The 27,193-nt window shown below is 45.4% G+C and overlaps 1 long non-coding RNA gene across 1 annotated transcript; it reads left to right on the forward strand.

Moving 5' to 3' along the window:
• The first annotated feature begins 1,904 nt into the window (after positions 1-1,904).
• LOC148002538 (uncharacterized) lies at positions 1,905-27,193 on the forward strand. Its single transcript, XR_015633330.1, has 3 exons — positions 1,905-2,225; positions 24,908-25,035; positions 26,850-27,193. It is a non-coding gene; the product is annotated as an uncharacterized LOC148002538 (long non-coding RNA).

Genomic DNA, 27,193 nt, shown 5'->3' on the forward strand with positions numbered 1-27,193 from the left:
CATAAGTGAGAAACTATATTGGCCTGGAAGATGAAGGCCTCAGAGATTTGCTCACAACCACCCATTCTCCAAATCCTTCCACTCCTCCCTGGCCCATGAGCACCCCAGATGAACCGATGGATCTGTCCATAGAGAAGCTTCTGTACTTCTGCCATGACTGGCTACTCTAGGACCAGCCCTCATGGGACAAGCTCTCCGCTGTCCATCAGCACAGCTCCTGACACGCTTTGCCCTTTGACATCAGAGACGGAACACTGGGATGCCCTGTGCCCAGCACTGGCCTGGGGCTGCACCTGTAAATGGAATTTCAAAGGCTTCCAGAGCAAGATGAGGAGAGACACCTGCAGAAGAAGCCATCAGCGGAAGTCAGGAGGAGAGCTACGTGGCCGCTGAGTCCGGGGTTTTCTCACAGAGAGAAGACAGTTGGGGAAGAGAAAGAGGAAGAGAGAGGGGCTGAGATCATAAAGTATCTGTTCTCCTCAAAGAACAAAAACATTTCCTAGAAGCCAGGGTGGGAAGTCAGTTGTTAGAGGTTCTAACATTTCACAACTTCTGAGGGTGCAGGTGCTTAAACGGACGTACACATTTCTGAGACAGCGTCTCCCGGGCACCTGAGCTCACAGGGGTTCTGTGTCCACTTCTCCACATCACAGAAATACTTGCCCCTGGAGTCCTTGTCACTCACTCCTCATATGAAATGTGTAAGAGAGTTTCTATGGATACGAAATGGTCTTGGAATGCATGGGGAGCCTGAGTTGTAATTGACACCTTATAATTACAGAGAAAAATACCCACAGTTTTGAGATCATGCAAAAAAAAAAAAAAACCCAACCTTGCATTATCATGGTAGCACTTGGGGGTGTATTGATTAAAAACTCCAAGTTATAAAGTATTTTTCTCATTTTCCTATATGTAGTGGCTCAGCTGGAGTTTACAACTGATACCTACGAATCGAGTGCTTCTCACTGTAACTCCCATTGTTTTCTGAGGTGTTCATTGTTTTCCGTAGGTGAGACACTTGGCATATGAACATGGGGATTGAGTTTTGATCCTCAGAAAGAACCCATGTAAAAGTCAGACATGGTAGCAGCACATGCCTGCAATCCCAGCATTCCATGGGTGAGGTGAGAAGCAGAAACAGGAAAATCTCTGGAACATCCTGTCTCAAAGGAGGTGGAATGCATCCAAGGCCATCCTCCGAGCACCACGTGTGTGTCGTGTCATACACACACGCATGCACACACACATACATGCACAGAGAGAGAGGAAAGAGAGAGAGAGAGAAGAGAGAGAAAAACAGAGAACAGAGAGAGACAGAGACAGAGACAGAGACAAAGAGAGGCTTCGTGGTGGAAACTTGGTGTGAAAAATTTAGTAAAAATCCAATTTAAAATGAAGATTCTAACTGAAAGGAATTTAACTATAAGTTTAGGGGAAATGTGCTACTTTAAGATATTTTTCCTACAAGTGCAACACTTGGCAAAAGGGTTTCCTTACCTACCTTGTACTCTGAACATCAGAGCACAAGGAGACCTTTGCCCCACTTACTGATCCTTACTGATCAGAACTGGCTGTGACATCTGTACCTGGAGACTTCCATGTGTGGGAGAGCACCTGTCCCCTTAGCTAGCAGGAGGGGGTGCAGTAGACTTGCTTCCTGTACCCATAGGACCTTTCCCTATTCTTTTTATTTCTCCCAAGAACAGTGTTTCCCAGGCCGTTTGAGGAACTTGGGTGGCTGATTTGTGACATGTGATGAGGACTTTAGTTCTGCATCTTAGTTACCACATTAGCACTAGGGATGGGACAACAGGATACCATCTTAAATACATATTTCCAAACAGGAAAAACAAATTTCAGTGTTATTTCCTGACAAAGGAGCCCTGTGTGGATCTTCTTCCTTCACAGCCGGGGCATGTCGTGCCCTGCAAACACTTCCCTTTGGTGTGATTTCCTACTTCTTGTGCTCCTGAAGTAAACCATGAATCTAGAACTTCTGTAGGCTCCGATTATTTCATACTGTAAACAGGAAGTCAATGCCACAGGGTGAGTGGCACCTGAAACGCAAAGCCTCTGCTATTTCAGCAGCAGCAGCAGCAGCAGCAGCAGCAGCAGCAACAACAAGAAAAATTAACATTACAGGCTACCAAATTATTTACCCAAAAATGAGAGCTGAAAGGGCATGGCGTGTGCTGATGTCTTCTTGAAGGACCACTACCACACAGGTGAGATGGCCAATAGATGCATTGTTTTGTTTGTTTTTTTTTTTTCTAATCAAGGAGTGACATTGTAAAAGTGGCAGAGGAAACTGAGACAGGCTACAGAGATGTGTCCGGGCGATTTGCTTTCAGACTTTACCCAAGAGAAAGGGACTGCAGAGTTGCCCAATCCTGCTATCATGTTTCTGGCTGTGACAGGAAGCGATAGATCACAGAGATAAAAATGGAAAATGTGAAAATAAAATAAAATTTTCTAAGAAAGGCAAGGCACAAGTCCCAGCTGCAGGCCTTGTTACAGGAAGTGACTCCAGTCTAAACTGGAGGAGGGAGGCTCAACCATGCTCCGACCGGGCGACACTGGGCTATGGAAGCCAGAAAGCTATGGACCCTTCCCAAGCTCCAGGATCTGTGTGGGCAGCTCCATGCCCAATGCTTCTCTTGGAATGTCTAGGTACTCTATCCTGCCGGCCCTTCACAGACTTGCAAAGCCAATTCCCCATCTGTGCTTCACTAGGAAAGCAGAGATTCTGCCTGATTGTGGTGTGTTCCTCAAACCTTGCACAAGCTAGCTAAGCTCCTTGTGAAACAGCCTCAGCTCCTTTGAACTCTATGGGTGGCAGAGAGTCATTATCCAAATTGCAAACAATCCATTCCCTTGCACACAAGCTCCCATGATAAGGGATCCAGCAAATACTCAGTTGCTTCCATCCCAAGGACACAGGAGGGACTCCTAGTTTAGAAAACAATTCCAGCAATTATCAGCTTAGCCTCCTCCTTGGAGAAAGAACACAAAGTCCTTAAACCAACCCCCACCCGGGGGCTACCAGCTCAGGGCCAGCACTGAGTGTGGATCTGTAGATATGTGGATTCCTGAGCAAATGCATGAACTGGCAAATATTACCCAAGGCAGAACGTGCCTTTTCTCATAAACTCATCTGTTCTGTTCACATGAGGCACAAGACTTCCCTGAGAGATGGGCAAGTTAACACTGGGAACACAGAGCTGTGTTCTTGGAAAAACATGATAGCAGCAAGAGGAAGGGGAAGTGTGGTTGTCGTTTGTTCTGAGAGAGCTGGGCCTAAATCAAACATGTCTGATGACCCAGATGGCTTCCAAAAACAAAGACAGAAATTTATTGCCCAAGGTCCCAGGCAGACCTAGGATGAGCAGACTTGCCTGGGTTCCCATTTACAGATGAAGTACAATGTGCCCTAAAAGAAAATCATGTGGGTAAATTGGAAAGAGTCTTGGGATTGCCTGGCTTGTGGGAAATGCGCCCCCCCCCCCCCAAAAGTACCTCAGCCTGAAATCTTCTTGTGGGCTAGTGGCTTTCATCAGAAAATTTTGGAATAAAGGAAATTAATATTTACTTTAAAGACAAGAAGAAAGTCCCTGGCCCTGTCACTAAGCAGATGGCATGGTCATCTCTGTGACTGACACACAGGGGCCACCTGAGTAAGAACAGCCTGCCCACAGCCTATACACCAAACTACGTGCACCCTGGCTTTCTCTTCAGAGGCTCAGTAGAAAAACAAGAGTCAGAATCACGCTCTAGGGGCAGTGACAGTGACCTGATACACTTTACATTTTGTGTGGTACTTTTTGGTTGGCATAGGCAAATATCTACATATCAAATGGGTAGGTACACAGATAGATAGATGATAGATAGATAGATAGATAGATAGATAGATAGATAGATAGATAGACAGATTGATTGATGGATGATAGATGATTGATAGAAGATAAAAGATGATTGATGTTTAGATAGATAGATAGATGATAGATACATAGATGATTAATAGATGATAGATACATAGATGATTGATAGATGATAGATACTAGATTGATAGATGATAGATTGATTGCTAGATAGATGATAGATGATAAATAGATAAATAGATGATAGATAAGTCATTGATAGATGATAGATGATATATAGATAGATAAATAGATGATAAAAGATGATAGATTGACAGATGATTGTTTGATAGATAGATAGATAGATAGATAGATAGATAGATAGATAGATAGATAGATATCTCAGTAAAACCTGTGACACCCCTAAGAGATAAGCATGCCAGATACTACAATTCCCTGCCTAAAAGAAGATGCCTACAGAGCTAGGGGATAGCCTGGCCTGGCTTCTATCCTGTGGTAGTCTAAAGTTCGGAGCCTTGACCAATGAGCCTCCAAAGAGAGAGTACCTTACTGACGACTGGGATGGGACCACTGCTATAGCTTCCATCCTGGTCTCTACTTAAAACAGACACCACAGTTACATTGATGGCCTAGAAATTCAGCTCATATCTTCTCAAAGACTTGAGGTAGGCACATTGTGGGAAAATAGCCCATTAAAAGGATGTGGAGGAGAAGGCTGGTGAAATGGCTCAGTGGATAAAGTGTTTGCCATGCAAGTATGAGGACCCAAGTTCCCATCCCCTGAACCCATGTTATAAGCCAGAGGTGGTGACTCAAGCCTACAGTCTGAAATCTAGAGAAAGACAGGAGGATCCGTGGTCTCATTCACAAATTAATCTTGCTGAAATGTGACAGCCCCGGTTCAGTGAGAGACCTTGTCTTTAAAAAACAGTGTGGAGAAAGACCCAGACCTCCACCTCTAGCATCCACATGCATGCACATACACATGCACACGTGAACATGTGATGTCCTAACACACATACATGTGCACACACATAAACATGTGATGTCCTAACACCTTTCTGGGTGATCTGGCATGAAATGAACCCACTATCTAAAGGTTAATTTATGCTGATGAATCATTTCATACAAACCTTTGTGAATGATTTCTGAATGAACATGCGCCTGTTAGGAATGTGCATTCTTGGAACTAAACCATTGGGGCAGTGCTGAAAAGCTGCTGAGGCCTCTCCTCTCTGCTGGGAGCTTCTGGTTCTCAAGCCAGGCCCCTCCACTGTGCATTAGGATTTCCTGTGTAAGAAGGTTGTCTGTGTACAATGCATAGCTACCAACTTTGAGACCATACTTTGCATAACAGTATATAACTGACCTACTTTCTAGACCTAGAAGGAAAGCAGACAAATAAAACAATATAAGAGTCTGCAAAACCAATGGATAATCAATTTAAAAAAAAATCCACATATGGGGAGAAATATATAAGAGGTCATTCACCCTCATTTTCATAGTCTAGATATGGGTATGAGCAAGCTAAAGGAATAACACAAGACTGTTTTACACCCAAATGCCAAGAAGCAATCTGTAATGAGGGGCAAGGTGGCAGGTTGAGGGGGCCTAGACGGCCTGTCATCACATCCTGACTCCACGCACAAACTGTGAGGTCTGGAAGCTACCATGTTATTAAATAAGAGAGTAATAACTAGTATTTGGGATACAGTGTACAGGGAGGGCAGAGTGATTCTCCATGTACAACAATAACGGCGAGCTATAGGAAACCAGAAGCAGCTCTGGGGACTGGCTGTCACCCTGCTCTAAGACTTGGGGAACAATTTGTCAACCCTCTTAAGATTCCAAGAACAACCTTTCCGTGAAGGACTCCACCATTATCCCTGTGACGTAGGGGTAAATCAGTACACACACCCTCAAAGAGATGGGAATGTATTTTCCGAGCAGCACTGTCATTCTTTTTAAAAGGGCATCTCCGTAATACTAAGGGTGATTTTTACGTGGGGTGGTGGACATGACCACTTTCTAGGCAAGAGAGTCTCCATCTTTGAAGATACTTTCCCATTCCTGGAGCAGGGTCCATAGAGCAGACTAGCAAGAGAGTAGAGCATGGCCTGTACTATCCAGCACCATTCCAAGACTGACTAGAAGAGGAGGGTGTAGAAGAGGGGGGAGGGGAGGGAAGATGAATGGGGAATAAGAGGGGGGAGAAGGGACAGAAGATGGTTACAGAGCCCAGAGCGAATGCTCATACCAGCAGTGAGAAACAGAGCTGACAGATGCTCCAGGCCGAGACTGGTGCCCAGGGTGTGTGTGCTTACCCTGCTCTGTGCTCTCTATGGCTATGTGTCACTTTATCTTTTCTCAGAAGTACAGAGGGATCATAAATGGGAGCCACCATGCAGTGTATGTAGAACCCCAGTTTCCATTCAATACACACAGTGGGCGAGTGCTGCTAGCCAGGGTCAGTCCTGGATCCTTCAGTGACTAGCAGTGCGGTTGCTCTGCCCCTCTGGGTCTCAGTGTTAAGACTCGTGTTCAAATCCCCACTCTCTGTTTGGCTATTATGAGTTACCTAATGACACGGAATCTAAGGAAGTAGCACATGTCACCCCAACCACATGACACACTAACGGTCAAGCCCTTCCAAACTCAAACTCCAACAGTTATCATTCTGCTTATGATAGAGTCCTTGGAGCATTCCAAACCATCAGTTCTACGTGTGGGTATCATAAATATCAGACCATCTGGAGATGATTCAACCTCACCAGAACCCCCACTACAAAGTCTACACGGCCCATTTATTATTACACATAATAACTGATCACACTAGTCATCGACCTTGGAGGCCAAGCCATTAAAGCAACAGGATTCTTAATTTACTTAGTGCAGAGTTTATCAGTCTGTGCGCAAAAGCTTCCTTACTCAGAGGCGCTACATCACCCAAGCGTGCGGTTGGGTAAAGTCACCTCCCAATACAGCAAGCCTTATCTCCTGCCCAGCAGTTTCCAGAAGTAATTCTTCCTAAGCCGGAGACCTGTTATCTGCTGGCTCCTTCCTAATGTGTTTCCTGGAATAGGTCATGAGCAGTTGAGTCAAAAGCTTCCATAGAATTAACTCCACACTAGCGGAGAAGAGTCGCTGTGGAACCCTCGGAGGCGAAGTCTCCGAGGCACAAAGTAAACTTCAAGTGTGCCAAAACAGCAGACAGCGAACTGCGTAACTGAAGTACTAATGTTTCGAGCAGTCTATGTGTTTAAAAACCTCCGGTGCCAGAAGCGCAGCACCAGGTGTGTAACCATGGAGAATTGCTTGCCTAACTAATACTCGCTTGTGTAATTACTTTGGATCACACAGCACATTTTGTAATTTCAATCCACACGCAAATCAAGTCCCACCTGGTAAGCTGGGAATAGGAAAAACATAAGCTCTCACATGCCCTCCCTTGCTGCTTGAGGGTGGTACCTTAACACTTCCACCACGCTCCGAGAGAGTCAGGAAAGGGAGGTCTGGGTTTGCGGTAAACTCTGACATATTCTGTACCTGTCCCATCCTTCTTGGCCTCTTCTCTTCTTCCTGTCCAATGTGTCACAGAAGAATAAACACAATGGATTTTCTTAGATCAGATGGGGACTCTTGGGGGATGAAGGCTTCTTGGGAGTCAGATGGGGATCCTCCGGGGATAGAGGTTCTTGCTGCTTCCTTTGCTAAGAACAAGCAAAGGACAGGTTGGGCTGCATCCCACATCTTCCCCTCAGCCCTCTGATGACCCCTCCTCTGGCCCTGACGCCGCTTGGATCACTTCATCCCCATCCTGCCCCCAATCGAGAGGCTTCGAGGAATAATGCCCTCATTTTCCTTTCCTTCCAACTCTACACTGATCCTTTTCTCTTTGGTGTGTTTCTGGGCGGGGGAGGGGGTGAGTGCTCATTTGGGTCCTAGAGATTGAACATGGTCCTCACGCTCACAAAGCAAGTGTATCACTGTCGGAGATGCCCCCTGGCCCACTTATGTCAACCTTAATTAACCCCGCTCTATAGCGCACCTCATTTTAGCAGATCATGTCTTCATCATCTGAGAGCACCATCTGGGTGCTCCATTTCCTTGGAGCCATTCCCTAGAAACGGCTCCCTTACCCCCATTTCAAGCCAGAGGTGCTTTCTGCCTTCTTGCGTTCTACTGAGAATCCTTCTTTGTCTTGTCCATGCTATATTTGTATTTTAAATGTATTATACCAGTGTGTTGGTGAATACTCGTGCGCCCTAGCCATCTCTTGCCCTTCTTGTTTTCATGTTTCCCAGCAAAGCCCAGACTCCCTTCCCTATCATCCTACTAAGGGGCTTCTCTAAAGAGTTACCTACAAAGCCACAGGACCTTTTTCAATCACACCTTACCTTGGGACTCTCTGGAACATGTCTTCCCACTTCTCATCAACTGCCGTCCTTAGAGATGATCCCTTGGGTTTCCCTGCTTAGCACACTGTGATCTCTCCCCTCTCTTCACTGTCTGCCCCCTATTTTCCTTCTTCTCCATTACCATTTTTGAACTGATGGAGGCCTTACCTGGCCTCCCCTCTCCACTGTTCTCTCAGCCTTGACTTCAGCAACTCCTTCCCTCTTCCTACTGATGATAATTTACTTTCAAAGTATTGAGCACCGTACACTCCCTCCCAACCCTCCAAGTCATCAAGGGCATGTCTTTCAACTTGTATCTCCAATGTTCTTAACCACTTCAAACCTAATCCTTTCAACCTGACCCCTGCCTCTGCCTCAGCTCCTGCTCCCAAATGCCTCCCTTATTTTGCTAATAGGCACCCAGATGCCCATCAACCAGGGCCAAAACCTAGGACAATTTTTTTCCTTTTCCATGATGGTCCTTACATTCATCCTAAACACCAAGTTTTTGTGTTGTCCAAATGTCTACATTTTCTTCTTGCTACATGTTCTAGTTTGCTTTGTGTTGCTGATAAACGTCATGGCCTAAAGGAATTTAGGGGGAGAAATGGTCTATTTCAGCTTGTACTTCCAGATCATAGCCCATCATTCAGGGAAGTCAGGGAAATGCAAGCAAGTGCTAGAGCAGAAATTACTCACTGGCTCATGCCCAGCTGGCCTTCTTATATAGCACAAAACGTCCTGCCTAGGTATGGTGCTGCCCACAGTGGGCATGGCCCTTCTACACCCAGCACAAACCAAGACAATATATCACAGATATGGCCACAGACCAATACCATCAATCAATCTAGTAGTGTCAAGTTGACAAAGAAAACTAACCAGGACAGCACAGTTTTGTTTTGTTTTGTTTTGTTTTGTTTTGTTTTGTTTTGTTTTCATTCCTGTCTCTGGTCTCTACTGACCATAACCACATTTTAAGGAAATCTAAGATTACTCTTTGAGCCACATCAACCATCTCTACTAATTACAGTTATGAGATCAAATACGCTCTTAGTTTAGTAAAACACTGCCCGACCTGGCTTTTCATGACACTTTATAAACCCAATTTCTCACAATCCTCAGGATAGCCATCACACACTTCCTCATGTCCACCTTATGTCCTCTGTTTCTTGGACTTGAAGATGGTCCGTCTGCTGTCAGCAATCACACTCCATCATCACCTGTACCAGTTCCGATACCTTTAAAAGCCAGATCAGGCAATGTCTTTCCTTGCTAACACAGCCTTACTCTCCCAGCAGGCTGTTCTCTCCTCGTGCTGTGCACCCAGCCATCTCTTTTATGACTTTAAGCTGCCCTTTATTATACACTGATGCGGGCGTCTGTGTTCTTTCCCCAAACATCATGCTTTTCTCTCCTCTGTTTCCTAACAACTCCTTGCTCTCAGCAGATGCTCAATGAAGAGGGGTGGATGTATCAGTCATTGATCGGGGTGGTTACGAGTCAGAGGTAGCGCTGACACGAGACTCATGAGATTCTGGTCAATTCCCATCAGGCTCTCTAGACTTAGTACCGTACACATAAGATATAGATAAAAGGTTGCTACCTCTGAGCAGGACGGCAGTACCGAAGTCAAGTGACGTGCACAGGAACCTCCTGCTTGGCACCTGGTATTGTGATACTGTTACAAATGTGTATCAGGAAAGTTTGTCTTGAAAGTAGCCCAGGCTGACCTGAAACTCTCTAGATAGCCAAGGATAACCCTTGAGTTCTGTTACTGCTTCCACTTCTATTGTCTTGGATATACAGATATGCAGAGCCACTCCCATTTTATTAGTCCTGGGGACTGAGACTGAAACATTATGGATGTCAGGCAAATATTCTGCCACCTGAGCTGAAGCCATAGCTCTGGGGACTTTTGTTTGTCCGTCTGCTGCTTTTACTTTTCAATCTTAATTAGAAGACTTAAATGTATATGGTGACAACTAGTAAAGGATAAAAGGGCATCAGGATGAAAACAAGAATGAAACTCAACATAAACAGTGAGCTGTGCAGACTCGGCGACACAGGACAGCGCCTCAGTTGCAGTACCCTCAGCAGAGGGAATACATCTGACATAGAGAGGAATGTTTTGTAGAGATTCCAAAAAACATCAGAAATTTATCATTTTCATACATCAATTGCTACTTATGTTTATTTCATTTACTGTGTTTGGGGCTTTGGGGGACAGGGTACCATGTAGCTCAGGCTAGCCTGGATGTAGCTAAGGACGGCCTTGAACTCTTGATCCTCCGATTTCATATCATGAACACTGGGGCTACAGACATGAGCTATTATGCCTTATTCTTTATTTCTGTAAATATTTCCCCCCTCTGGGCCACAGATATTAACGTTATTAATGAATATGCACCGACCACACATGGTATTAACATTCTTAATGAATATGCATGGTATTTGACCTAGGGATTCAATTTCTGGGAACTTCTATTAAGGAAATAAGTGACGTCCAGCACTATGGCTATCACTGAGCAGAAATGCACTCTGCTGTAATGTTATGGAGGGAAAACTGTTTAAACTGCCAACAGAGTGACATCAAGGAACCGAAGCTTATTGCATCTGTAAGAAGAGCCATGGGCAGCTACCACACGCACTTCCCGACCAAACTTCACAGCATATGTTAATGGCATTCCATAAAGGAGGAAGTTCAAGGTCAGGCTCAGGGACTTGGTAAGTTTAAGGCCAGCATAGGCTACTGAATTCCTGCCTTAATCGTCCTTAAAGGTACAAAAAGCCTTGTCTACCAAATCACCCTTCACACACATGTAGCTAAAAAGTGGCATAAACGTGTGTATATACAAACACACACACAGTTGACAGAGTCACCTGGACGTTAAATGGCTTTTTCTTTCCCCATATGCTGTCTGCTTCTTTGAATTTTGGTTTTCGTATGCTCTGAGGCAGAGTCTCATGTAGACTACAGGGCTCTCAAACTGGTTAGACAGCCGAGGCTGACATTGAACTCTGATCCTCCTGACTCTATATCTGGGATTCTAAGCATGTGCTATGACATCCGGTATGTGGTACTGGGATGGAATTCAGGGCTACCACTCCAGGCAAGCACTCTACCCACAGGGCCACATCCCAGCCTCTTGTACTTTGAGCATAGACATCTTTCTTTTTTTCCTGCTAAGCATTGAATATTACCAATTACTCGTATCTTTATTCATTTTTTTCAGTTCAAGTGCTGCCTAAAAATAAAGGTACTATACTCTTTTTTTTTTAAGTTCTATTTTTCGGAGCTGGGGACCGAACCCAGGGCCTTGCACTTCCTAGGCAAGCGCTCTACCACTGAGCTAAATCCCCAACCCCGATACTATACTCTTAAACTCGCCTCTACTAGATCTCAGAATCTATCTTTCTCCCTCCTGTCTCTCCAACTGTCCAACATTCCTCCTTGGCTTGTGGGTAAAACAAACTCAGAGAAACAAAACCAACAGAGATGAAATCAAGACAAAACTCATGGCAGGAAGCCCTCTGAGATTGCTTTAAAGTCTCACTGCAGAAATGTGTGCAGACAGTACTGCATCCAGGCCAGCATCCCGAGTGTGTTGAAAACGAGCCGTTGTTCTGGGTGGTACTATCATACCATAGTGGTTGACCATGCTGACAATGGAAGAGCAACCTGGATTAAGGTCACAAGGAGGTCCAGAAATGGAAAATTCCTAGAATTGCTCTTGAGTTCAGGAGGACAACATAGCACGTAGACAGACAGGAAACTACTCTGTCTACCAAGCAAATATTGATGATGGTTTTCAAGCCAAATTGATTATTAAAACTTGAGTCAAAAGCAAAAATGCAGGAGTCACTAGAATTTCGACAGTCCAGGCAAGGCCTACACGTGATACTTCAGGTGTGCCCAACATTCTAATAACAAGAAGTTGGTACCAGGGCACACACAAAAAATAAAATCACAGTCTCTGGTGTGAAAGTATGTTGCCTGCCAACTGGCCTGGGAAGGAAGAGTGTTGTGCTGCTTCCTTGGCAAAGAACATAGATAGGTATGGTTCTTGCTTTTCAAACTCTTTGCAGAAATGGAAGCTTGTGTCAATGTAACATGCTGGAGAAAGCAGTTATTAGAATGGCCAAACCAAAGGCAACTCAGGGACCCGTTCAGGAGCCAGAGTTCATGCATCCTCCACTGGGTAATTGTTAATGCACGGTGACATGATGGGAGAACACCAGATGCTCCCACTGACCATAATATAGTTCTGAAGTAAGGACTGAGGCTTCCTGACCATGGTGAGCAAGTGCACCGGTCAAACATCAGACGTAATCACTCTCGTTATTTACCTCCCCCACCTTCAGAGATGTGGCAGGCCTTTCTCAATACACAGCAGAAGCAAGATGACTAACCGTTGGACACACAAGTCCAAACAGACTGGAAGGTATAGATTTCACACGTGCATGCATATGTGCACACGTGCAATGCATCTGTGTGCAGGTGTGTGTGGACACCAGAGGATGTCTGCTGGTGTCATTCATTGGGAGTCATCAGCTAGTTTTGAGATAGGGTCTCTCAGGGGCCTGGAACTCGCCATGTTGTCTAGGCTGGCTGGATCTCTGGGATCTACTGTCCCCCATCTCTCTAACATTCTATTGTAAGAGTACACTCACACACACACAGCTTTATATCTTTGTTTGTTTGTTCCTTTGTTTTTGTGTGATAGGGTTTCCTGGAACTTTCTCTGTAGACCAGACTGGCCTTGAACTCAGAGCAATCGGCCTGCTTCTGCCTCCTGAGTGCTGGGATTGAAGGTGTGCACCACTAAGCCTGCTTCTCGCCCAGTTTTTTTGCTTGTTTGTTTGTTTTTGTTTTTTGTTTTTTGTTTTTTTTTAAATGAGTTCCAGAGATGAAACTCCAATCCTTACAAACAAATTGATTTACCAGGTAAGCTAACTCAGCCCAGACATTTCTGATTCCACACCATCACCAGTGACCAATTCCTTGTGGTTGTCATGGTGATAAATTGAAGAGTTGCCCTCCCTTTCAAAATCCATCCCAAACATTGTTTTCTGTCAAGGTCAGGACACGGAAGTGGTGGGGTACACAGCAGGCAGGTGGGCACTTGTGGTCCTCACATTCTTTCTCAAAGAGTTGAAGGAGTGAATTCTCCACTTAGCCAAGAGCCTCAGGGAAACAGTGACAACTCAAGACTAAGGAAGAGACAGCAACAGGGAGCTCCCCACGCAGAATCCATGCAAGTGATTCTTCTTCCTCCAGGGCATTAGAAAATGAGACAGGGGCACATGGGCTGAACCCCTGAAAGATGCACTTTTAAGTGCTTTTCCCCCCTGAGAGCAGAGAGGGGGAGAGAGAGAGGAAGAGCTGATGAGTGTGTGGAGGGCGGGGGGCTGGGTGGTTAGGCTCCAGGAGCCATTTAATAAATGACTGCTTGTCCCTGGGCAGCTGAGCGATGTTGGAAAACAAGAGAGAAGGCTAAAGGGCAAACTGAGCCCTCTGCCCCAACTGAGCTTTTCACTCTGCTCTCTCATGAGGGATGGAGGCTGAGGGGAAGTGCCATTGAAGAACCAAGCCAAGAATCTGGGCTGAGCATTGCCCCATTTCTTCCCTTCCCCTTTTTAGTCATAAAAATACACATTTTAATTATGCTGAAATTAATAGAGACCATTTCCACTGAGGAGAGATTAAATTACTGCTCAGCTTTGTTTTTGTTCCAAACTGAACTAAAATAACATCCTAAATTTCAAGTGGCCTTGAAACAAGTACTCTCAGGGCTCATCCTGAGACAGGGACTCACAGGGGAAATGACCTTTGAAGGTCAAAAGTATGCTGCAAGGACACGTGTTGATTCTTTATCACATTCATCCATTCATCCATTCATTCCTGTATGTGGAGGCATGTATGTCTGCTCTAGTGTGTGGGTGCATGTACGACACAGGTCATGAAGGTCGGAGGGCACCTTGTTGCGTTCAGTTTTCTCCTTCTAATTGTGGACTCCACGGATCGAACTCAAGTCGCTTGGTTTCAAGCAGCTTTGCAGGTTGAGTCAAAGCCTGTATTTTAAAACAAACAAAACACAACAAAAACACCTCACAGCTTTCCATATAAGATGTAGATCTCGGTAAGCTGAGAATACATCAAGGTTCTTAAAGGAGTCCATGAGAGACTGGTCACAAGGCGTTTAACAACAATGATCGAAGACAAATGTGGAGAACTGAGGCTCCTCTTGTACACACACACACACACACACACACACACACACACACACACGAATGCATGCATGCAAATACATGCACACACATATACACATGCATACATGCACACACATACACAAATGCACATACATATACACACATGCATACATAAACACATACACACATGCACATACATGCACACACATATACACATGTATGCACACATACACACACGTGCATGTGCACACATACACAATGGCATCTTGGCTTAGACCTAAGTCATCCTAAGAGCAAATTTTCACAAGGAATGTTCCTGAGGTCTTACCGCTCCCTTACTATGTGGCAGAACTGGCTTCATGCTGGTGCCAGTCTTCCTTAGAGAAATCAGATGACAAAAAGCACAAAGTCAAGTAGAAAATATGTACAAAGCCGAACTCCATTTCTCCTGGAGTTCAGTAGAGAAGGGAGGGGTTGTCTCCTGCTAAGTTACCGTTCTGTGTTGTTGATTAAGACAGGATACATATGCCTGCATCTGCTGCACTTTCCATATCTAAGGGGTCCTGAGAGGGCACTGCATCCTGGGCTGGCTCTAGTGGCAGCCAGCACACACCATTAGAGACAGCACTGGGTAGCAGGGTCCTTTAGGGCAGCTGGCGTCGCTGTGGGATGAAATGGTCCCTAATTGGACTATTGATTTTCTTCCCTTCTTTAATGGATTGCTCCCTCCCAACAAACTCCAAGTTGAGACTTCCCCATGTCACAGCCACACTGCCATGGGTGCACGTGAGACTGTACATTCTAAGTATGTGGGGCATTGCTGTGTGGGTCCTGCAGCCACGAAACACCCAAAAGGAAGGACCACGTTGAATAGGCACACGTCTATGTGAGTACCGGGCAAGCTAACACTGTGTCTTTCAACTTTGTTTAGTCCCTGGAACACTGTTGTTATGTGGACTTTCTCCTTCTGTAGATGGAAAGCAGGAGCTTATAAAGGCAAGACGTGCACCCGTATCAAACAGCAAAATGCAGAGCCCGCATTTCCCAGAAGAATGCCAATTCCTGTGTGTAGAAAGCAGTGGACAAAGGAGACAGAAGAGAAAAGGGAAGGGAAGGGAAGGGAAGGGAAGGGAAGGGAAGGGAAGGGAAGGGAAGGGAAGGGAAGGGAAGGGAAGGGAAGGGAAGGGAAGGGAAGGGAAGGGAAGGGAAAGGAAGGGAAGGGAAGGGAAGGGAAGGACAAAGTGCAGTTGTTGGGGGCAAATGAGGCTTTGGGTTTTCACTCCTCACACAGATACTGTCAGGGCCTCCCTCTGAACTCTTGGATGTGGAAGTCTATCTCCTAACAGGATGGGAATTGGAGACAGGAGATTTAGGACATAATTAAGGTTCTATTGGGTCATGGAGATCGGGCCTTCACAGTAGGATCAGTGATCTATAAAGAAAAAATGGAAAAAAAAAATCTGTGTGAGGAGGATACAGGGAACAGGGTGATTGACTGCAAGCCAAGGAGAGTCTTCAAGCCAGCCTTAGCCACACGCTGCTCAGCACTAGAAGCCTCCAGAAGAATGAGTGAGAGACGGCTTTTCTTCAAGGCACCTGTCTCTTGTGTCTCTTTACTCCCGTAGCAAAGAGAAATTGTCGAGACACTGTGGGTGAGCTGGGTGGAGCTCATGAAGCACAGTAAGGAGATATCTATGAGTACAAATTGCTAGAGCAGGCCGCTGGCAAGCAAGCACAGAGGGACACTTGACACTCACTGTCTTTTCCAAGCCTTGGACTCTGGAAGAGCATGGGAAGTGGAAGGTGAAATGGCTACTTGGTTCTTGATTTGAGTAGAATTGCTGATGGATGGCATCAAATCCTGTTCAGTGTACTACAGAGAGCATTCTAGATCAACTTAGCTCTGTGAAAATCTCACTCCTCACACACTACAACCCAGAACACTTGGCCCCCACACCACTCGGCAAACCACCAGCCTCACCGACTACCCCACTTCAAACTTATCTCCTTCTGCATCAATTGACTAATATTTAGAACATGATAGGCTTCAGAGGAGTTGTGGAGAAAGCTTAACCCTTTCCACAGCCCACCCACCTCACCCCCTCCATGACTAACACCTTTTATTATGGTGGATCACTTCTCATTCCTAACCCTATAGTCACAGTGTGACCATCTAGAGCCCACAGTGTGCATTAGGCTCCTCATTCAGTGATGAATGTCTTGTGAGTTTAGACCATCCAATCTAGTGCTGTTATAGAACAGAGTCACTGCCCTGAAGAACCACCATTATGGAGTATCATTATAGAGTATCATTATAGAGTACCATTATGGAGTATCATTACAGAGTACCATTATGGAGTATCATTATAGAGTATCATTATGGAGCACCATTATGGAGCACCATTATGGAATACCATTATGGGGTACCATTATGAAGTACCATTATGGAAATATCATTATGGAGTACCATTATGGGGTACCATTATAGAGTACAATTATGGAGTACCATTATGAAGTATCATTATATTCCTTTCGCCACCTACAAAGTCCTCAGCAACCCCCAGCCCCTTATTCCCTCTGGTTTTGCCTTTTCTAGAACATCACAAAACCAGAACCAGACACTCTGCATCCTGTCAAATTGGCTCTGAGCTGGTCAGAGGTTTTCAGCACATCTGGCTAAGTCAATGTTGCAGCAGCCATCACTGTTACCCGTTCCCACGGTAGATTATGTCTAGCTTTGTAAGAGACAGCCTGATTGCCCAAGTCTCCTGGTCCCTGTTATCACTTGACCTTCTTCTGTAGAACCATGATGCTCAGGAATTTGTGCAACCACACTGGTCTGGTTCCACCCACAGAGATAAAACTGTGGGACAGGAGGAGGGCTGGAAGGAAAGAGTGGTACTTCCTTGGGTGCTGCTTGTGATTTCCAAGTGACCACTGGGGAGTGAGGATCCTTCTGATTGTTTCCTGGGTTGCAGACTTAGTGCCGAAGGTCCCTGGAATCATCACTTCAGGGTGCGGATGCTGCAGGCTTCTTCAGGGACATTCACAGTGACGCAAGAGCCCAGCTGCACAGACACAGTGCATATGAAGCGGGAACAGCCTTTTCTTCTCATCGTGAGTGAGATGCAGTTACCTCTCCTGCTTTGTGAGCCCTGACTGATCACAGAGCCTGCTTTTAGGGTCAAAGCTAAAACATCAGACTACAAACAACACTGCAACTTGCTAAACAAAACAGTCTAAGCGGTCTAGAGATAAAGCCACAGCGTATGTCTCCTGTGGGAGAAGAAGGCCAAGGTTCTATTCCAGCTTTGGGCACACTCCTCTCAGAATGTGAGAAACATCTCTGCCCCCTTCCACTGTGGCTGGGCAGCCTGAAATGGGAATTACAACCCAGACAATGCAGGCATGGCCTAGAGGATCATCAAATCACTTCCAGGCCAGACCAACCCCTTCCAATACAAACTGCCCTCGCATCCTGCAGGCTCTTTATTCCCCTCCCAGGAATCCACACAGCCCCCCTTGGAGACATTGTGAAACCTCAGAGGCGAAGAGCACAAGTCTTTCCACCAGGCACATATGTCTCTGAGAAAACGTGGCAAAACAAAAAGTTAACTTCAGTGTCCTGGAAAGCCTCACTCCAAAGGAGACAGACTGCACTGAGCACCAAAGACATCACCAGAGACAAACTGACAAATGGTACGCATGTGCAGAGAACACGGCGTGGGTTCTGAAGGCAGACCCCTAAAGGCACACTGCCTGGAGATGCAGACTTTGGGGATCAGCCATCTTAGCCTTTGTGCCTCTTGCAAATGAATTCCTCCAAGGGCTGGGCCAGATGGTTGGACCGGGGCTCATGAGACCACATCCTCCCTAGGTCTAGGCAGTCGATGGTGGCTGGGATCACCGCCATTATTAGTATTGTAATGCCAGCAGCAGATTGCTCTTGCTCAAGTAAATGGTCTCCCTCTCATGCTCATGTGAGCAGCCCTGGTTACAGGGAGGGGCAAAGTCCAATGCTAACAAAAGAAATGGGCACGATGGGACGTGTGGAGAAGCAAAGGCCTTGGTCATGAGTGGAAGAAGATATGAGAGGACAATGGGGGAAGACCATGAACGTGTTCCAAGTATTTAACGTGTGAGACCATGAGAGAACACACTTCTTTACTAGAAAGCTGGCCTTACTCTTCCTTTTCAGAGATAGCCACAAAGACTGTGCTATTATTATAAGATTTTTAATGCTTCATTTTTATTTCATGTGCATGACTGTTTTCCCTGCAAGGATCTATGTCTGTGTGCCGCATGATGCCACGACTGAAGAGACCAAAGAGGGCATCATATCCTGTGGAAATGGAGTTACAGATGGTGTGGGCCATCACGTAGGTGCTGGGAACTGAACTTTGGTCTTCTGGAAGAGCAGCCAGTGTTTAACCTCTTTGCCCCTGAGCCCTCTCCCGGCCTGCCATAAGATATGATTTTCTTATATTAAAAAGCACATACATGTTGGAATGAAAGACACTAGGACACTAACACAGGTAAAAAAATATACACATACACACAATACGCACACACTTACTGTCATATTTAAATTAGGCACAAGTATAGGAAGGAAAACATGACCACTACAATCCTTAATATTATCAACTTGAAAGGATTTAGAATCTCACAGGAGAAAGGTTTCTGGCCATGTCTCTGGGGAATTATAGACATTAGATTAACCCTTGGCCATGCCTGTAAGAGATTAGGTTAATTGATCTTAATTAGGTTCCTGGAGGTGGAAAGACCAACCCTCTGGAAGGTCCTGAAGCTCAAGAAAAGAAGACAATGAGCGAGGCACTCCTCTCTCTTTCTGGTCCCTGAGTGTGAATGTGGTGTGAATGCAGTGTGACACGCTGCCTCAAAGTCCTGCTCCCAGGATGTCCCCACCAGGATGGACCTTTGAACTATGAGCCAAAGTGAAAGTCCCTTTCCTTAAACTGCGTCTGTCTGGCATCTAGTCACCCAGACACAGTCTATAATTAATACAGCCAAGATTAGCAAAGTCAGAGTGAGAAGTTTTACATAAGGGCTTTCAAAATCAACAGGCACGAGAACAAATTCAGCTGGGTTTTCAGGCCTATGAGCATCTTGCTGGTGGTTCTGGTCCTTCATGTTGTATCCTATCATGTTTCATGCACACACACGCACACACACATGCACACACACATGCACACACACACAGGTACACACACAGGTACACACACACAAACATACACGCACATGCACATACACACACATGCACACACACACAGGTACACACACACACACACACACACACACACATACTCCTATGACTTTTCTCCCCTTTAGATCCAATGTCACACTCACCCATCATCGACTGAAGCACTGGCATTTCTTTACAGATCAAAATAAAGGCTTCACCTTTGGTGAGCTTTGCCTGACGATGGCCTTTGAGAAGCAAGGCTCACCGAGCAGACATCCAGATTCCACAAGAGACCAACGCTTCAGCCTCCAGCTTGAGCACAGCAAAAGCAGATTCTAAAGGAGGCATCTCATCTAGTGTGTGCTAATCAATGTCGGACGGCCTGTTATTGGGCCTCCCAGGGAAGACAAAAATATAGGCTACTATAGGGGAGAAGCTAGTGTGTGTGTGTGTGTGTGTGTGTGTGTGTGTGTGTGTGTGTGTGTGTGTGTGTGTGAGAGAGAGAGAGAGAGAGAGAGAAAGAGAGAGAGCATGCTGACTCAAGTGCTCATGCGCACATGTGTGTGAGTGTGCAAGCTAAAAAACAACTTCAGTGTCATTCCTGAGGTGATATCCACCTGGCCCGGAACTTACCAGTTTGCCTGGTCTGGGGAGTAGCAAGCCTCAGGGATCCCCTTGTCTCCGCCTTCTCAGGGCTGGGATTATGGTACAGACTGCCAGGCTTGACCTTCTTAACATGTTCAGGGCCTTGAACTCCAGTCCTCATGCTCAAGACAAACACATTTCTGAAGGAGCTAACTTCCAAGCATGAAAAATGCATTTCTTATATTCAAGTTCATAGACATTTTTACTTTTTATATTTGAAACACACACAGACCACACCACACAAACCGACACCAGACACACTATAAATACACACTCACACATAAATATCACACAATCACACAAACACATACCACACACATGCTACACACTCTCACATACAAACACACAAACACCAGAGACACATACACACACAAATATACCACATATACACACCAAAAAACACATCATAGACTCACAAATACACCACAGACACACCTGCCCACCATAAATATAACACACACACACACACACACACCACACTCTCTCTCTCTCACACACACACACACACACACAAATATACACTCACATACCACAGATGGACAGACCAACACATACACACTTACACACCACAGATGAACAGACCAACACATACACAGACACACACACACACACACACACACACACACACACACACACACCCTTCAGGGGGAAATATCGTTCCCTGTTATCAGTAAATTCAAGTATAATATCCATCAATTACTTCATGATCTTCATGACACTCAAATGTATATTTTACATATTCAGCTTTTGAAACTGTTTCATTCGGTTTCCTCGTCTCTGAACATTCTATGTCCACGGTAATATTTAACCCAGAGAGTTCCCAAATTGCTGGTCCCTTGTTCCACTATGTTTGGATAAAATTCCAAGACCAAAGTTCAATTTCAGCCCGAGCTCTCTTCTGAATACTTCTGTGTTCTGACGTCAGTGCGTATGGATAGATAGACCCAAGGAGGTCCCACCCCTACACAGTTTGCACTGTGGTCCACACTTGGTTTTGATTAATTTATTAACCCAAGATGTCCCCAGGGAGTAGGGTTATGGGAAACACCTTGAATCCTTTTGTTTAGACATTTCAGCACTGCTATTCATGGCACAGCTGAGCCTTCCATTTCCCCACTATCTTTCTTGCCAGCAAAGTAAAATATGTTTTAAGTGTTTGGAAGCAAACGAGAGACAATGTGTTTGAAATGTATTACACACACACACACACACACACACACACACACACACACACTATTGTTCTCAGCACTCTCCTGCATCCAGAGACTGAGAGCGTTGACTTGCCCTCTGACCTCTTAAATTATCAGAGGTGAAACTCCCTGTTCAACAAGATATATAGCTTCTGTGGTTTCCTCCAGCGTTAGCATCTCCCTAGCCCATCTTTAGTCCTGAAAGTGTCAGTTTTATGGGAGGCAGAATTCTTCCCAGGGCAAATTCTCCCCACGCTATGTTTTCAGAGAGGCACTCGCAAACATTTAGTAATGAGGTGACTTTGGTGCCACCAGGGTTCACAAGAAGCTTCTCTGGTGGGAAACACAGGCTCACTGCTCCCGGGTCTGCCTGCTGTTCTATTCCCTTAGTGCTTGCTTCAGCTCCCACTCTCCAGGCAGAGAAAGCAGCTTTCACTCCCACAACCACGCGGCCAAATTATCATACAGTTAGCAGTAATCCTTAGGAATCCATAACTCTCAGCTCATAGTAAATCCTCAATAATTCGGGTTTGCCAGGGGGAAATAATATTGCATTGCACGGCTATTCTGTTGTGCAGGAAGCCTGAGGTGCTACTGTGACAGACATGTGCCTGTTATTTCAAGATGCACTAGCCATATGCACACCAGTCCAGTTCCTCACAAATCCTCTTGCATAAGATAAAAACTTACAAAGGGGTAGGAGTGTGGCTCAGTGGGCAGTGCTCACACAACATACATGAAGCCCTGAGTTCAACTCCTGAATTGAACATAATGGGTGTGATGGCAGAGACCTGTATCAAGGCACAGAAGCTTAAGGTCATCCTCAGCTACAAAACAAGTTGGAGGCTAACCTGGGCTGTACGAGACCTTGTCCCAATAGAAAAAGTTTGCCCATAAGTGTGCAACTTAAGTCTGTTGAGCTCTGCTTTTAGTTCTCCAGTTCTTTTCTTTTCCTAAGCATTGGTCCATGACCAAATCACTCAGACCATATACTAACCTAGGAAATAATAATAGATTTACTATAAAATTATAAACCAGTCAGAAAGCAAGTATTTATCAATGCTATTCCTTCTGTGTTTCAGTCTCCTGGCTCTGGAGCTTAAATGAGATGCCATTTTCATTACAAACGGTTTATAAGGTATTTGGGGATTTAAAGAAACATAATGACATTTAGAAATGTAATGGATTCCCAAAGAGAAACATTCTTTTAAATTTATGTGTATGGGTGTTTTGCATGTACTTGTGGAGATGTGAATTATGAATGGACAGAGGAGTGTGTGTGTGTGTGTGTGTGTGTGTGATCATGTGTGTATTTGAGGCCATGTGTATAGTATGATTAGATGTGTGACCCTATTATGATCACCTGTACGTGTGATCTTACATATGTGAGCACTGTGTATGGTCAGGTGTGTATGATTATGCAAGTGTACAATCATCTGCATGTGTGATATTGTGTGTGACCATGTGTGTGCGATCATGTGTGTGATCATGTGTACATATGAGGTTATAGGTGTGTAATTATGAGTATATGTAAGATCATGTGTGTGAGAGATCATGTGTATGGATGCAGGTGCACATGTATCACTGTGCATATGTGGAGATGAGAGGACAAATTACAGCTGTTGGCCCTCACCTTGTTGGAGGCAGACACTATTATTCACCACTGCCAACCCCTGATGAGCTGTGAACCCACAGAGAGTCCCCTGTCCTTGCATCCTATCTCACTTTAGGAAATCTAGGATAAAACACACACACACACACACACACACACACACACACACACACACAATTTTATCCAGCTTTTCACACAGGCTCCAGGAAGACAAACTCAGCTCTTCAAGGTTGTATGTGAGTGCTTCCTTACCTACTGATCCACCTCCCTGGCCCAGATGATCATGGTCAGGGGACATACTCAGCCTCCTTCTCAGTCTCGTCTCTGCTTCTTCACAGCCAGGAAATGAGCCTGTTTTGGAATACCAACTTCTTCATCCATACAGTAGGGTCCTCCTGACGAGGATGGCCCTTGTAAAAATTAATATAAAAATGCAAATGCTCTGGACACGTGTCAGGCATGTATAACTGCATGCCATTGGCCGTCTGCAGTCTAGAATGCTACCTAGATTCTGTTGTTCCCTTGAGCAAACTTGGCTGTGTGCAGACTAGGATGCTGCCATGGCTTGTGTAGCCTAGGATAGCTACAAATGTTGCCTAAGGAAAAGGGTGAACTTAAGCATTGTGATTCTCTTTGAGTGTGATTTTTTTTTTATTTGTAACTTGATTTCATGACTCTCAGGTGTGAACTTTGTAGACGACAAAGTCATATTGCAACAGTATCAAAACCTTGGGCCTGTTTGCAGGGATTCTGATGCATCGAAGAAGCTTCACATCAGCAGTCCCTCCCCCACCCCAACCCCTGCATCAAGGAAAACCATTGGCCTTGCTCTGTGGGCCCATGTCCCTTTGCTGACCTCTGTATGTCTCCAGGCTGTCCTCGAACTAGCCTAGCTCAGGCTTCTCCATGATTTTGTTGTCCCCTTGGGCAAAGCACCCTCGAATTCTCTCATTAAGGTATCTGTGCATCCCCCCCCCCCAACATGGAGCTATGTCCTTTTTCCAGGTTTTCTTGGTTGGTGCAAACTTAGGGAGCAAATTCATTTCCTAGATAATCTACATGCAACCTCAAAGGAAATTTCAAAACTTGTCTGTCCCCACTTCCTTCTCATTTCAGGGCAAACACATCACTAGCCTAGGTCACACAGTCACCCACTGGCCCTGCCTTTCACATGTAAGGAACCTCGGTGCTTCCAATATCACCTCGGTACAGCCAAAAATACAGAGAAAAAAATCAGAAAACAACAACAAACAAAAACAAATAAATAAACAAAAACGAATGAATTCCCCAGGTAAAATTGAGCTCACAAGTCAAATGAAGCTACATCCTAATCTGTCCTGACCAGGGCTTTTAAAAATACACACCCAAGTACCAACAAGCTCAGGTCCTCCAGGAGAGCACAAGATGCTGAGCTCTACACAATGCAACACCCAGTAGTCCTGCTCCGGGGCACTGGAATTCAGCTACCATGGGCTGCAAGGCCAACCTTGTGTCCTTGCAGGAAGCCCCAGAAAGCAAGACTCTGTAGAATGGTGGTACAGTGCTCTGAAGGTCAGGGAAGCCATGGACCTCATCCTCCCGGGCATTCTTCACGGGGTCTGTATGTCAGAGGAGAGTCCCAGTTGGAGGAGCAGTGAGAATGTCCACAGCCCCATGGCCTCGAGTATTGCAAATGCAGATGTAGCCATAGGAGTTGGCTTTGTGCTGCACCAGGAGGGTAGAGTTCAACTCCTTTCCCAGAGCAATCTAAGTGTGGGTTCTGTGTCCCACAGGACGAGCAGCCCCGCGAGCCACTCTCTACCTCCCTTGAGATGCATGAGGAACAGACAACAGCAACTTTTGGAGATCCCCTGGTGACAGAGAGGCTGTGGGCAGTCTAGGCCTCTCACACAATATACAGGTCAGTCTTCACTTAGAGTAGTGGTTCTCAACCTTCCTAATGCTGAGACCCTTTGATACACTTCTTCATACTCTGGTGACCCCCAACCATAAAATTATATTTGTTGTTACTTCATAACTATAATTTTGCTACTGGTATAACTCATAATGTAGATATCTGTGTTTTCAGATGGGTCTTGGGTGACGCCTGTGATAAGGTTCTTTCAACCCTCCCCCCAAAAGGACATCATGACCCACAGGTTGAGAACCACTGATGTAGGAGCATATCTCCTTCCAAGAACATTTATACTTCTTGATGCTTTCACCCTTACAAAGCATTTTGCAAACAGTCAGCTTCCTCTTTCTGACTCACCATAGAAAACTTAGGGCACGCAAACAGGCAAATTTGGAGAAGTTGAAAGTCTACACTCCCATCGTCTGAGAAGCAGCAACAAAAACTTTCTTCAGTGTCCTTCCTGACTCTACCAAAACCCTGTTTACGATAAGCTTGTATTATTTACATGGCCTTCGGTGGGGGGGTTCCCTGGGTTATTGTTTTTGTGGTCATTTTTCTCATCACTGGAAAATTCAGTCCGGTGTTTTTAACAACATTTGTAGGTTACATATAGTGTATATGATTCCAAAAGTGGTGCACCTTGATCACGTCATAGCCAACAATTTCTTTCTTGTTTCATGATGAGAAAACCAGTCTCTGTAATCACCCAAGTAATCCATGAGCAAAGGGAGGGTCTAGCTCCCAGTACTGGACTTCATGAGCTGCAGCAGCCCACTAGACAGCAGGGACATCTAGGGCATGGCAAAAACACAGTGCCCTTCATGTATCACAGACATGAATGAAGCTTCATATAGCCCAGGCTGGCCTTAAACTCATTATATAGCCAAGGATCACCCTGGACTTTTGAATCCCCTGCCTCCACTTCAGGGGTTGTGACTACAGGCTTGCACCACCACATCTGTTTTATCTAGTGCTGTAGAGGGAACCCAGATATTCATGTATGTTAGACACTCTCCCACAGAGATAGGCCCCCAGCCCAAGAAGTCTTCTGAATAAATATAAATCATATAAACATCTAGTGGGAGGAAGTACTCCAAATTTGGAGAGTGATAGCCATAAATGATTAAAGTCATTTAAAGGAAATTGTAGCAAAAATGTAGTTCTCATTGTGCCTTTCTGTGCAACTTCTAGTGAAACATGAACCAGAAAATGTACAATCCTCCTTTTCTATTTGGCTTTATGACAAGCAGTTTCCAATTCGAGACTAAATACTGCAGAGGCAGCCTGAATCTGTGTCCCCAGGCTATGTCACTCAAAGCTGGCTCAGAACAAACCCACTCCCATTCCCCTCCGAGTGAGAGCCGAGCGTGGCGTGGTGGGTTTCACTCGGAGAAGCATCTTCGGCCAGACAGAGTACTTGCTGGGAGTTGCATGTGAAATGCCCACCCTGGACGGACTCGTGGTTTCACACATCCTCCGAAGGGTAAAATGTAGTGAGACCGTTTCCCCGAGAAACAATTAGAGAATGCTGGAGCCAGATAATTTACAACCCCATGTTACCAGTGAGAGGGTAGATTCCCACAGACGTGTCCCCCCAGATAAGGACTGGCTTATTTGTGTGGAAACTGGCCCCACACAAATCTTAGATGTCACAACACAGAGGTCTGGGCCTCCTCCTCCTCCTGAAGAAAAGCAAAGGCAGATCCCTTCTCAGTGAACCCATGTAAACTACAAGATTAGCTAGCTTTGCTCCATCGTTGAATTTGCAAATTTACTGTTATTGTTGCTTTTTAAATTTTATTTTCTTTTATTTCACTGAGGCTAAATAAAATATGAAGCAAACTGGCAAGGTTCCCACCAGACAAAGAGGCCATTTGGTCCCGTTGAGGGCAGAATGAAGATTCTAAGTATGCCATGAGGCTAGCACCTGCTCTGGGGCCAGGAGGTCGACAGGGCCACGGAGGAGGCCAATCTCCTGCTCCCTCTCAGCTGCAATCCCAGAAGGCCTGAAGTTATCTCTGCCCAAAACCTGGTTGCCTTGGCTGACAGGAAGGAAGTGATCTTTCCCAGGATTCCAGCAGACCTAAGGCCAGGACCGGGAGGGCAGGTGGATCCTCAGCCCAGCTCCAGTCTTCAGTGGGAGGCGATTAAAGGATTAAAATTT

Source organism: Rattus norvegicus, chromosome 11, assembly GCF_021556685.1.
Source record: "Rattus norvegicus strain SHRSP/BbbUtx chromosome 11, alternate assembly SHRSP_T2T, whole genome shotgun sequence".
NCBI classification, from domain to species: domain Eukaryota; kingdom Metazoa; phylum Chordata; class Mammalia; order Rodentia; family Muridae; genus Rattus; species Rattus norvegicus.